Source organism: Amblyomma mixtum, chromosome 10, assembly GCF_055824585.1.
Source record: "Amblyomma mixtum isolate Tamu chromosome 10, ASM5582458v1, whole genome shotgun sequence".
Classification (NCBI taxonomy): domain Eukaryota; kingdom Metazoa; phylum Arthropoda; class Arachnida; order Ixodida; family Ixodidae; genus Amblyomma; species Amblyomma mixtum.
The window spans coordinates 97280903-97295075 of NC_143021.1; the positions used below are offsets into that span (position 1 = coordinate 97280903).

General features: G+C 43.9%; 1 long non-coding RNA gene across 1 annotated transcript; it reads right to left on the bottom strand.

Moving 5' to 3' along the window:
* Nucleotides 1-4418: 4418 nt before the first annotated feature.
* LOC149326490 (uncharacterized) lies at nucleotides 4419-11925 on the bottom strand. The gene is made up of 4 exons (XR_016286131.1): nucleotides 11822-11925; nucleotides 11343-11465; nucleotides 8109-8261; nucleotides 4419-4453 (listed from the first exon to the last, which is right to left on the bottom strand). It is a non-coding gene; the product is annotated as an uncharacterized LOC149326490 (long non-coding RNA).
* Nucleotides 11926-14173: the final 2248 nt, after the last annotated feature.

Genomic DNA, 14173 nt, shown 5'->3' on the forward strand with positions numbered 1-14173 from the left:
TAGTGCAGCATCTTATCGTATCGAAATGGCTCCAGTTTACCGGTTATTTCAAGATGTTTGCTTTTGGCTCGACGGTCGCGTCTGAGAGCGCTTTCCAGTTTCACTGTATCAAGCGCTCATTTTCTGCACTACACTCGTTTAAAGCGCTTCAAAATTGACAAAGATCGCTCTGTGCACTGCGGCGTAGTCAGGGTGAATCCTTTCGAGCGCCGGTGAGCGCATGTGGAAGCGGGTGGCTGAAAATGCCGCAGTAGTAACCAAGCGCGATTGGACGTTGCGAGCTGCGAAAAACGGCATGGACCTCCGTACGGGCTACACCAGCAAAATGCAGAGCAAATATGGGAAAGTCGCCCCCTTCACGCACGTCTCAATTTATTTTGCTAATGAGCAGACGTTCGTGTACTCATATCCAGAAGTGTTCACCCCGACAATCTGCATACGTTTCCAAATTAAGTGATCGTCTATTTATCTCCACTTTAGTAGCGCCAAACGGAACATGCACTGCCGCAGTACACTGTAAAAAAAAATGCTGCACAGTACAGAGAAACCCGCTGGTAATGCGTTGCCGGAGGGTTTTCCGCAACATGAATACAGCGACTCCGTCCGACGGTTGTCACATTCTTGGTAACGGAAAGTTACGCTATGCTATGAACGAGAATGAAATCGTTTCTTTGCAACGAATGCTTCTGTTGTGTTCTTATTAAAGGTCCCGTAATGTGTATGCATACTTCCTCCGTTCATTTGGAAGTCATCTGATCTAGAACGAAAATAATCTGCATTGTAATTATGTACTATCGAGAGCAAAAATAACAGACCCCTGCCAGCGCGTGCCAATCCGCGCCAAACTGCATGCGAGCACCGCCTGACGAAGCGCTCCTAGTGCCGAGACCAGCGCAGTGGCGTGCGCCCATCTCGAGGAGCGCTATGCATTGCGTGCCACTGCGCTCGTCTCGGCATCTGGAGTTCTTCGTCAAGCGGCGCTTGCATGCAGTTTGGCACAGATCAGCATGCGCTGGCAGGGGTCTGTTATTTTTGCTCTCGATAATACTTTCAGTAGTACATGCACATGCATCTGTGTATAGCTTCTGCCCAGAATGTTCACTGCAGATAAAGCAGTCCAGAGGCCGAGGAAATAAGTATTATGTACAAGACTTTCATGCATATTATGTATTGCACATGTACAAAGAATGCAACTTAGAATGAAAGAGTGGCAAGTGTTTGGTTGAGTACAAGTACATACGTTTTATTTTCATGACAAATTGCACACATTGTACCTCTAAACATTGCTGTCGGATTCATCTGAAAAGATAAAAAAATCCTCATTTAGTAGCCACACAACACCTATTATAAATTTCACAAATACATTTGAACCATTTGCTATTGAACAATCGGCTTTCGTAGAAGCTTGCAAAAGCCATTTACTGAGAACCAAACCAACGTGATTCATTGCCTAAAATTCATTTCTCATAACAGTAAACAGCCAAAACCACAGGGCCAGGAAGAAGCAGACAAAATGCGCTTACTCGGACACCACTGTGTGCATGAAAGTCTTTACGGTTGTCAACAATTTTGTGCAAATAGAAAGTAGCTAAGGATGGGTGCCAAATACAATTCAATGCAGATGCTTTTCATTACATAGTACTCAATGCACAACTTAGCGAGCAAGGAACATTGGTAATACCTGAAAAAGGCCAGACACTTGCCCACAAGCATGATGATGATTGTGATTTTTGATGGCGCGAGGGAATCTGAGGACAAAGAGCACCATGGCACAAGGTATTTTCTTCATCTCAAGGTGGGGCAATGAACCATTTGGCAGGCATTTCACCCTAAAGAAGACGAGCACCAGGTGAGGAGAAAGCTTGTACCCATTGGATTGGTGGTTACCCAGCCCTTGCCCACAAGCAATCAGGAAGCATACTTCCCCGAAACCTTATGCTTTCAGTCATAATTTCCATTATCTCAGTATCTGCAAGAAAATGTACTAATCTCTGATGTCAGTGAAAATGCAGTCACAGGTGCTGGTTGCAGCTCACTAAGGTATTCAAATATCTCTGCAGTGTGCCTCACAAGGAACAGATGCTTAAGTTTCCACAAAGGGCTCTTTGCAGAAATTTAACCGAAGGCTGCTGCTATGTTAACCTTTTTAAAATGATGGCCCAGGAAGACAAAGTGTCGTCATGTGTCTGATGTAGAAAAAGGATGAAGGCATGAATCTTTCAGCTTCTTCAACAGCTGTGATGTGTTTGTAACTGGTATTGCTTGGTTTGGTTTGGTTATTAGGGTTTAACGTCCCAAAGCAACTCGGGCTATGAGGGATGCCGTGTTGAAGGGCTCCGGAAATTTCGACCACCTGGGGTTTTTTAACGTGCACTCACATCACACAGCACACGGGCCTCTAGAATTTCTCCTCCATCGAAATTTGGCCGCCGCGGCCGGGATCGAACCCGCGTCTTTCGGGTCAGCAGCCGAGCGCCGTAACCACTGAGCCACCGCGGCAGGGCTGTTGCTGGTATTGCTTCGCACAGCTTCAGTCTTCTCTTTGACATTTCGCGAAATCATTCCAAATCTGTGAAAGATCTCGCTCGCAAACATTTTGGTTCTAATGAAGGAGCAAAAAAAGACCCATGTCCTAGGCCTTTTTTTTTTGTGGCACTAAAGGAAGGCTCGCTCTTAGGGTCATTATTACGAATAGTTCCATGTGGCAACAAACTTTGAAAGAATTTCTGCAAGGGCTGAGTGTTCTGAAGCCTAGGAATTTCTCATGAAGCGCCCTGTAGATTGAGTGCTCTGAAGCCTAAGAATCTCTCATGAGGTGCCCTGTAGATGCATCAGAACACCTCAGTGAGCTGTTACTGGGCCCTGTGAGTGCTCTGTCACTTGACATCAAGGGTATGTACTTTTCCTCGACGCATGCAGTGATGATGTATATGTCGAGCGAAAGCATAAAAGACTTCGAAGAGTTGCGCTTCCAGATTGCTTGCGGAGGAAAGCACAAGAGTCTGGCCATGCTCAGCTGTTACCTTTGCTTTTTGCTTGCTGAGTTCTGCAGTGAGTACTACGTAATGACAGCAGGTATCTGCATCGACTCATGTTTAACATCTTTCTGTGCGACCTCCATCTTGCACGACATGACAGGCAACTCCATAATGCCCTTCATGCACCGAGTGTCAGTGTGTTCGGTCAGCTTCCTGGTCCTGTGTTTTCTGTTCTTAAATTTATTACTGCCTTCATTCTCCACTCCATGAAGCCTGAATATGCTACACTGGGTTTTCATATATTGGAGGCACTCAGGTCGCAAGCCATGCTTACTATATTCAGCACATAAGCGTACATGTGAGACAAATCATTTATAACCAATTTTAACAGTGGTATTTCGTGCAAGAATATCTAAATGCTACTCAATTTTTGCTCAAACTTTCAGATACACACTCTTATTCAGATTAAAAACATAATTTGGCTGCTGTGCTCTCGTGATGCCAGGTCCTGAGTTTGCATCAGTAGCTTGGAATAGTGCCTCTGTTACCTCTGGCAATGAAATCGAAAATGTTCAGCGGAAGATTGTATGCATCCTTTGTGATAGATATATTGAGCGCTGTCGTTTCTAAGACTACCGACTTTCTTCTAGTAGACCTTGGTATGTCTACTCTTTATGACAGGTGACTCACGCGTGACATGCATTTTCTACATAAAGTTGTGCTTGGCTCTATTGACTGTGAGCAGTTATTGATGTCACTGCGATTTCGTGTGCCTCAGGGAAAAACCACCAAATACTATGATAGATTTTATCCTGACATGCATGCCATTTCACCAATGACTTATTTGCAAATAATACAATTCAACTTTTTATGACACAGAAACATTTGCCTAATTTGCTGTTTTCATTGTTCATTTCATAATGCTTGTTTTTCTTTACTATTATTATCATCGTATTTGTGACCATATTTCTGTATTATGTCTGTTCACGTCATGGTATTTGTATTGACTTAGTGTGCACTCGTTTCGGCCAATTGGCTGTTCAGGCACATTTAAAACAAAATATCTACCTATCCATTTAAGCAGAAGCACAGCACCGCCGCCGCGGTGGCTCAGTGGCTACGGTGCTCGGCTGCTGGCCCGAAAGACGCGGGTTCGATCCCGGTCGCGGCGGTTGAATTTCTTTGGAGGAGAAATTCGAGGCCCGTGTACTGTGCGATGTCAGTGCACGTTAAAGAACCCCAGGTGGTCGAAATTTCCGGAGCCCTCCACTACGGCGTCTCTCATAGCCTCAGTCGCTTTGGGACGTTAAACCCCATAGACCAACCGACCAGCACAGCACCAAGGTACACACCAACTGTTTGAAGCACTGTGCGCAAGTTCTCGTGCCGAGATGAATACAGGTACTTTGGAATGCATACTGTCCAAGTCTTCATCATGCCATGCCACTTCGACTCTCTGGTAGCAAAATTTTCCACTAAAAAAAAGAGCAATTTTGTTTGTGTTAGACTAGTAATATTAAATTTTACTATATACTAGGTACTTCGCATCATTCTACCCAGACTAAACCATACACCAGTGACCATCATGTTTTTAATTTTGTTGTATATGATCACAAAATATGGTGTAATTAACATGTTAGAAATTCTGGTCAAAATAAATCTGACAAAGTGTTGTTTAAAAAAATCTGGGCACAAGGAAGAAGGAAGCTAGCCAGATAGCCTGGACGAATGTTTTCAGTTTCATGCAAGCATCAGTACCCTTGCACACAAAGTGTACAATTTAGAGGGTTTACCCTTCCAGAATGGAATTTCATGCTGCAAACATCTAGCTATGCGAAAAAAAATTTTTAACTTCCATTCCAGACAAAGGAAAGAAAATTCCTCTGGTTTTTCTTCACAAGCCTCTGCAAGTATACAATTCAGTGAATCTGCTCTGCAAGTACGTGAACCTACCAGCACGAGACAATGACAAGAAAGGAGACAAAGCAGGCGCTGACTCGCAACTGAAGTTTATTGAAGTAAACAGGGAGTACATAGAAAAGCCAAACAACACCACAAACCACACAGTTACAGATAAGCTATACCACAACATGAGTAAAAGATCGCCCTTAACTTTCCTCTCATCTAGATAGTCCAACTCGTTGCATATTAACACGATGGACAGCACACTCACAGATTTGTCACCGAGTCATAAGATGTGTCTAGCCTCGATAATTTTCCGGTTAATCTGCTCCAAATGTATCGCCAAAGTGAGTGTTGCCAAAAGGAATGGCTAACAGCCTTCACATTCCTTGCGATGTAAGATAAGTTAGAACCCCTACCAATATCCAAATATCTCTTGTGCTCCCGTAGTCTTACATTCACACACCTTCGAGTTTGACCAACATAAACCCAACCCAAAGATAACAGTATCCAATACACCACATACATTTTACAAGGCACATATGCTTTTCCCGGACCAAATTCATAAATTTATTCTTAATTTTACAGATTGTAGACAACTTATTAGGGGCCAAGAGCACCATTTCTGCGTCATAACTTCTGACCACATTTTTCAAATTGTGCGACAATCTACGTATGTACAGTAACACAGTCGATCTTTTGGCATCTCTAGGCTGGCCCCGGCCGTATCCTGCCAATCCCTGTGAAGGGGTTTTAGCTTTAACATGCTAAAGAGAAGAATAGTGCAGCATCAAGTAATAAGGACAGCAGGACAGCAAGCACACACACAAGTGCCAACCTAGGAGCGGATACAGAATCCAAGAGCACGTGCTTGACAATCAGCACCGACAGTCAAGGAAATGAGAAAACACTGATTTGAACATTCAAGATTGAATGAGCCCGATCCTTGACTGCCAACACTGAATGTCAATCACACGCTCTTGGATTCTGTATCCGCTACAAGGTTGGAACTAATGCGTGTGTGCTCTCCTGCTGTCCTCGTTACATGATGCTGCGCCATTCTTACCTTTAGCATGTCTGACCAACTTGGTCAATCTTATACGCTCAGCTTTAACAATTTATCACACACTCCTGCAATAGCATGGTTGGGGAATAATGCTTTCGTAAGCCTTAAAATTTGCTCTTGGAGACCACTTGTCATGCTGTGAAAGCATCAATTCATCTAGCGAGCCTAGCCTAGATGATACAATCCTATCTTTCACTAGCGTAGAATGGTTCGGCCAATAGTCAAGTAGCTGCTTGACACTCCTGGGTGAATATCGGCAGCATACATGGCATGTGCAGAACATCAAGGTGAAGCCCAGAAACCGCAGCTCTTTTTGATGGGACATTTCCTCCAAGGAAAACCTAAGACAAAGAAAGGCCTTGCTCCTTAAACAACTTGACAATATGCACAGGTCCCACACTATCGCAACCTTTTGTAAAAGACCAGAAAATCAGATGCAGTGAAAGATTTTCCCCCAGCCCAGCACAAGTTCTTGGCAATCACTCCATCCACCCTGCTTAAGAGAATATTACTTAGCACAGAGGCATTCAATCGATACATATACTGGACTTTTGAACATATGCCGCACAGCCATACTCCAGAAACATGCTCTTCAAATAAAAGTAGGTAAGTCCAAAAAAAAGACTATTACGCACCTGTTCCTAAACACAAGCTCATCATTGTGCTCCGATATACACATTCACAAGTTTTTCATAAGGTCCTCATACGGGATGGAATAAAATAGTTCTACATCGACACTAACCGCCAGACAATCCGCTGGATTGCCATTCTTTAGATACTCAACCACGCTGCGAAGTAGACAGATGCTTTTGCAAATAACCAGACAAAATTTTGCAAGAACCCTTTTCTGAAATTTATCTGAAGAGCATGCTAGTGAATAGCATTTATTTTAAGAGCATGGTTGTAGAGTATTGTAGTGTGGTATGTGTTCAAAAATCTGGTTCGAAGATGGGCCTTGTGCTAAGAGATATTTTAAGTAGGGTGGATAGAATGATTGTCAAGGACTTGCATGGACTGGGGAAAAATCTTTTGCTATGTTGATGATTTTCTGGTCTTTTGAAAAGGTTCTGATAATTTGGGACGTGAACATATTCTCAAGCTGTTTAAGGAGCAAGGCCTTTGTCTTAAGTTTACCTTGGAGCAAATGTCGCCACAAAAAGAGCTGCGGTTTCTGGACCTTACCTTGATGATCTGCACACACCATGTGTGCTGGTAATATTCACCCAGGAGTGTTAAGCTGCTACTTGGACACAGGTTGGCTATTACAAGCTAGTGAAATATAGCATTGGACTGTCAAGCCTGGGCTCAGAATTGATGAAGTCATGCTTTCACAGCATGACGACTAGTTTCCAAGAGCACATTTTAGGTTAATGAACGCAGGATTTCCTAACCATGTTATTCCAAGAGCATACAATAAATTGTTAAAGAAGCCGAAAGTTTTTCACGGCGACCGGCGCAATCAGGCCGGGGCCAGACAGCGAGATGCCAAAAGACCGGTTGTGTTACCGAACGTACATAAATTGTCGCACAAATAGAAAAATGCGGCCAGAAGGTATGATGGAAAATCAATTTTCTTTGCACCTAATAAGTTGTTTAAAATATGTAAAATTGTTAAGAATAGTTCTGTGAATGTGGCTAGAGAAAAGTACACATGTGGAGTGAAATGCATATATACCTTGTAAAATGAACATGGTATCAGACACTATATCTTGTGGTCGGGTCTATATAGGTCAAACTGGAAGGTGTATCAATGTAAGATTACAAGAGTACAAGAGGGTAGGGGTTCTAACTTTTCTGTATATTGCAAGGGATGTGAAGGCTGCTACCCTTTCCTTTTGGCAGCACACATTTTGGCAGTAAATTCAGAGAAAATTAAATGGTAGATTACTGAGGCTAGACACACCTTACGACTCGGTGACTAATGTGCAAGTGTGTTGTCTATCGCACTAACACGCAATGAGTTGGACTATCTCGATCAAAGGAATGTTCAGGGGCATTGACTCATGTTGTCATGTATGCTTATCTGTAATTGTGTGGTTTGTGGTGTTGCTTGGGTTCTTCATGTATTCCCTATTCACTTCTATAAACTTTGGCCGCGACTCAGCGACTGTCTTGTCTCTTGTCTCGTCTTTCACACTGGTAGATTCACCATGATGTCTCACCTCTGCAGAAATCCAACATGACATTTTCCTCTTCACACTTGAGGTTCAGTGCATAATAAGGCCAACGCCAGTCATCCGCAAGAAAAGTTCATGGCTCCATTAACACCGCCTCCTGCTTACAAGACACAGTGCGGCATTCATTGTAGATTCTACCTGCAACACAGAACGCAAAGTTTTAGTTTGAGTGGACTAACTAGAAAAGTAGCACAAAATATCTACAGCCAAACGGCCAAGCTGAAAGAAATTGAGGGTAGTGTAATAGTGAATATACTGATATAGTTTTGTGTAACATCTTCTATTCATATAAAATGTACACTTTGTTTTCTTATGCTGACGCCTGGGTACGCTATTTTGTGCACTTATTGCATGGGCCCGAACTAGCAGCTTGCTAAGGGCCCAGATGCTTTTATCACCCTGTTTGTATAACCTTCATCCAAAGTGAATAAACTGATACTGATATAGCATGCAAGATATATGCATGATATATTGTGATATTCAACACTGCTACCATTGGCTTAGCCAACTATTATGCATAACAAAAAATGCAGTATCACATAAATACTGATACAGTACTATTAGTGTTAATATTAGCAGTGCAGGTTCAATAAAAAAAAAGGGGCCTAGTGCCAGCTGCCATTCCCACAGCAGGCTTGTGACCAATCGCCAGTTTAAAGGAAAAAGGAATGACTGAAAAGGAAGAGAGCCAGTAGGAAGGAAGACAGGCATAAAAGGACTTATGATACAATAGGCAGGCAAAGTTATTTAGACAGCAACCACAAAAGAAACATTAACACCCAAGTAAAGATGTACAAGACCAACCATACCATTGTGCAGAGTGGATAACTTGTTAACCTCATTTAGCCCAAAATATATTTTCATATATACTTGTGCTATAAAGTGATTACATTCATGAATAGCATAACTGACCGACTGAAACCAAAACAGGGATGAAGGGCGGTGAATGAGCCTTAGGCGTGATGCTTTTACCTTCCTAGTGGTACACAGAAGGATCATTCAGTTGAACATCGGGTCTTTGAGATTAATATGTATTTTAATATTAGCGGAAAAATAGAAGTAGTAACAACAAAGCAAGCAATGTAGGTGAACATTGTTCTATGCACATGAGAAAAAAAGCATTATGAATAACCAAGTATGCAATGTTTGTAGCTGCACATTTCTTCACACACGTGTCTAAAACATATGCGATGATTTGCCACAAGAGAGTGTCTCATTCAGATAGGGCACCTGCTATGGCAGTAGTGCACAATCAGGCTGGAATGAAATGCAAACAACGCCTATGAACAAGGCAAAATATTTCACCTGTGTGATTTCAGCTTGAGTATGCAGCTAGCCTGATTCTTGTTTCAGGTTAAGAGATCTACTTAATACACATATATGAACCCTTTCGAAATGTTTAGAAAAGTACTGCACATGTATGTTCGCATTTCATTCCGTCCTAACTGTAAATGCATAATGTGTGTCTAATGCATATCATTATCAGTCGAGGCTGTCACTTCCAACACCAAGCAGATATGTGAAACGTGTAAGAATTCCTTGAAGGCAAGAGTCTGGAGACAAGCTTCTAGACCCACTTTGAAGGATGTAGATTTGGTGTTTAGTGCGGCATATAATTACTTCTGCATTAATAGCGAGCATGTAAGGCCAATACAGGGTGCTTCTGAATTTGGTCGCCTAAAATTTGCTTGGGAGAACGCAAAATAATGCTAAAGAGCAATCTATAGACACAATATTGCATGCTGAATAAACAACAAGAAAAAAAGAAGGCAATGCTCTGAAAGCACCTTCAATCATTCAAGACAAAAATGATGAGGCATGCTGATGCTGCTACTTGAACAATAGAAAAAAGCGACTACTGCTTACTTACAATGCTTTCTCTGAGCAAGCAATGAAAGAGAGCTGTAACTCATGAAACCTCACGTCATTCTTTTTACAAAAAGGAATTTAAAAGGTTGCAATGCAAGAATCCCTGCCATAATAGTATTCTCCTCACACTTGGGTTACACAAGCCAAGGCTTTTAACAGTATGTGTTTTTGCATGTGTTCATTCTGAAGCATTACCCGGTTGAAGCGACACAAAATATTTACGTCCCCATGAACCTGTGCGTTTAGCATAATCACAGAAAATATTTTTTACACTGGAGAGAAATACAACAGCATAGTGGCGTGACTGACACACAACAGGCTTCAGGGACAGTGCAAGACAATGATCTGAAATCCTACACAACAGACATGCGACATCACAATGGCTAAATCCTTGATAGTAGTATTTAACAGCCATCTAAATACTCGTGCGCAACAGGTGGGAGCACTTTACTGCGACGCAACAGTAAACCTTTGCCACTAGTCTAAACAAAAGTGCGCCTCATTGCGACTTCCACTAAACTTTTTTGCTCCCAGTGCAACAAAGCAAGTACACAGGGGGCTCGAATGGCAACGATACGATGTGTTAGGCTATCATGTCGTCATGTTAACATAAACAATGCATGTGGTCCCTGTTCCGGACTGCCAATCAGCCTCGAAAAGACAAAGATGCTTATAAAAAAAGAACACAGCAACAAGCTCTCAAACCTCACAGTGAATATAGAAGTAGCAGAACAATGTAACCTAGCCACTAGTTCGAAGCTAAGCAGCAGAAGAAAATATTTTAAGGCCAGGACTGAGCAAAGAGAAAATCATGGAGGAAACCTAAAAGCAGCAACAAGCAATGAGAGTGGAGTTGCCTTGATGTTCATTGTCAATACCTACTGCTCAAAGTAAAGCAAACCAGGGTATAAGAAATACAGCATTTCATACTATGCTTTGAGAAAATGCAGTGAGAATGAAACAGGGTAGAGACTTGTCTTATAAAATTTTCACTCTTTACTTTGCACCAGAGGAAAACAGAATTGTGTGCAGTTCACCTACTGCTTGGCACTGTCCTAGAAGGAATGAATCCAGGTTTTGAAAAGTCTACAGAGAGAATACTGATGCTGCATGTGCATTTCTCTCTAGACTCCCTCGTTTATTCCTTAACTTAGGTTCAGGAATCCACCGAGAGAAGTGAGACAGTTAGTGCCCCATTTCCTTTCCTCAAAAACCAATTTTAATTTCATTTCTGTCAACTGTCCTGAAATGTGTATAAGTTACCAATTTTTTTAGTGCCTAATTACATACTGTAATTTTTGCAAGGAATATGAGGTTGATGGACAGAAAAAAAAAAGTCTGGAATGGTACCTTTGGTAACTTGGCACCTGGACAAACAGCTGACCCACTGGGCGTCCCCAAGGGCTCTGCTGCGAGGCGTCCCTAGCAACAGTAGCCGGTTGTCCAGATCCAAAGGAACCACGCGAATGATTACTGAAAAGTTTAAGGACAGCAGATGCATGAACACAAAACAGCTTTTCAGCACTGTTGCAGTGGAATGAACGGTTCCAAATCTCTAGACCATACCTGGTAATAAATAAATTATCAGAAGACCATCTCGAGCGCAGAATGATCTCAAAGCACATTCGACACGCACTACCAATATGGACAGCCTGTGCTTAATTGAATCCAAAAGTTTACGCTGATCGACCAATGTTACTTCAAATAGAGACAGAAAGCGCATGCACGTTGTGCTGATGTTACCGTAAACATAACATGCGACGAGACACAGGGTTACAATAGAAACAAAAAACCGCTTTCAAAATCTGAGAACAAAATTAATTGCTCACCTTCTCACAAGTTCACCAAACCGGAGACGATGCCGTGTGGCTGCCGCCAGTCACTCGCGATGCACAGAAACAATAAAAATGAATGCCGCTGACTTTCCTTGAGCAATTTTCAGTCGATTAAATTTCAAACTGTTCGCACCGACCACCGTTCACCTCACCAAGCATGTGTGCACGGAGGAAGTAAAATTCATGCGGGCAAGTTAGTCGCGCAAAAAGCCGAGCACGATGCCATTTGCAGAGCTACGGTGGTGGCTAGCAGAGCTGCACGGGAAATTCATAGCATCATTCGCGTATTCGCATCCATGCTTACGTCGCTGACACCGCAAAAGCGCACCACCTTGAAAACATATCAGACGTATTTAATTTTACCGCAGCTTTTTTAGCTGACAACTTGAATGGTTTTACATATTAAAATTTTCTTTTCGTTTCATGAGCGTTGTTACCACAAGAGCGCAGTGCATGCAGCTTGGCCGTGACGAGTCGAAGCGCTAGCCAAGCCCGCAGTCGGAACCATGCGCGGAGTATGTGTGGTGTTGAGTAAACAGGTGCTTTAGAACGGTTTCTGTTCTTTCGTGTTCACTGCGTGCGTCCTGCGCGCTGTATTATCGTTACGGTGTGTGTATGTGTGCGGCCCGTACGCCGCAGTGGAGTGTACAACCGCTTGCTGTCCCATGCGGCATCGATGCATAGTAAAACGACCGCGCAGAATGTGCGTTACAATGCCAGTGGCCCTGCACGAAAGAGGAGACTTGAAGCCGGCGGAAAAGCTGCTCACCCTCGTGGGACTGCAAGAATCTGGCGAGGAACAGTCGACACGCGTTTCGGTGGATGATTGCGCTTATCAAGCTAAAAAATTCAGGACTGGCCAATAGCACTGATGAGCTGCTGCTGCTGCGTCATGATAAACACCTGTCTAATGTTTATTACAAGCTTGTTGGATGTGAACGTGGCCATGAGTGGTATTCGTCGAGCAGCGGCCCTCAGGAGGTGGAACCAGTCGATACCTGAAGACGATTACTGTTTGCCCACGCCCTGGCGCCTCGCTTCCAACCGCATGCGTTAGCGTTATTTATATCTGAATTTCACACGTAGTTAAACTTTCGCAAATATTACAGCCGCATCTTTCAAACGTGCCGTGTGAAGAGGACCCTTTTTCATGTTTTTTTGTGGGAGGGGGTGGGGGAATGAGCGGCTGCTCAAATGTCATTCTTTATTATTTTGAGCTTATTTTCATTATATTGTTACAGGTTCTATTTACAAATACTATTTACAAGGCAGGTCGAGAAGAGCCTGATGCGCCGGCGGCAGGATACTGGACTTTCTCTTCTTCTTCCAGCCGCCGCACGTCTTCTTTGTTCCTCAGAGCCCATGCGCAGCACGTGACATTTCCCCGTTCGCAGACGAAGCCCTCTGGGCCAGTGAATCAATCGGGATCCCGAGAGTGGAATGGCTTCAGCCGTGCGACATGCACGACCTGGGTTGTCCTTGAGCGGCGTCCTTGCGTTGATTGGGGAGAGATGACATAGTTGAGGTCATTGAGGCGAGCAACAACGATGAACGGGCCTGTGTAGTGGGATAGCAGCTTTTCTGATAAACCACGCTTGCGTAGGGGCGTCCACAACCATACAACGTCACCGGGCAGGTAGGAGACATCCTTGCGCCGGCGGTCATAACGCTGCTTAGGGCGATGCTGTGATGCCAAGGTGCGTATCCGGGCAATCCGACGGGCTTCTTCAGCGCGACATAGAGTGTTGGCAATAGAAGGCTCGGTGTCGAGAGAGAAAGGTAAGATGCTGTCGAGGGAGCTTCGAGGCGGACGGGCATAAAGGAGGAAGAATGGGCTGTAACCAGTTATTTCATGCCTCGACGTGTTATAGGCGTATGTAATGAAGGGAAGCACGTCGTCCCAGTTCTTATGGCGGGAATCGACATACATGGCCAGCATGGTCGTGAGTGTTCGATTGGTACGTTCAACCAGTCCATTCGTCTGGGGGTGGTACGGCGTCGAGTGGCGAAAATGGCATGAACTAAGACGCAGAAGCTCTTCCACAATGTCTGCCGTAAACTGGCGACCGCGGTCACTGATAACAACTCGAGGAGGTCCATGCCGGAGGATGACAGCACGAAGAAGGAAGAGCGAGACCTCAGCAGCGGTGGCGCAAGGTAGGGCGGCGGTCTCACAGTAACGGGTGAGGTGATCAACGCGCACTATAATCCAGCGGTTACCGTTGGACGAGCGGGGAAACGGGCCGAGCAGATCGAGTCCAACTTGTTCATATGGCGTGCTTGGAGGTGGCACAGGATGCAGGCGTCCAGGCGAAGAAGTCGTGGGAAGCTTGAACCGCTGACACT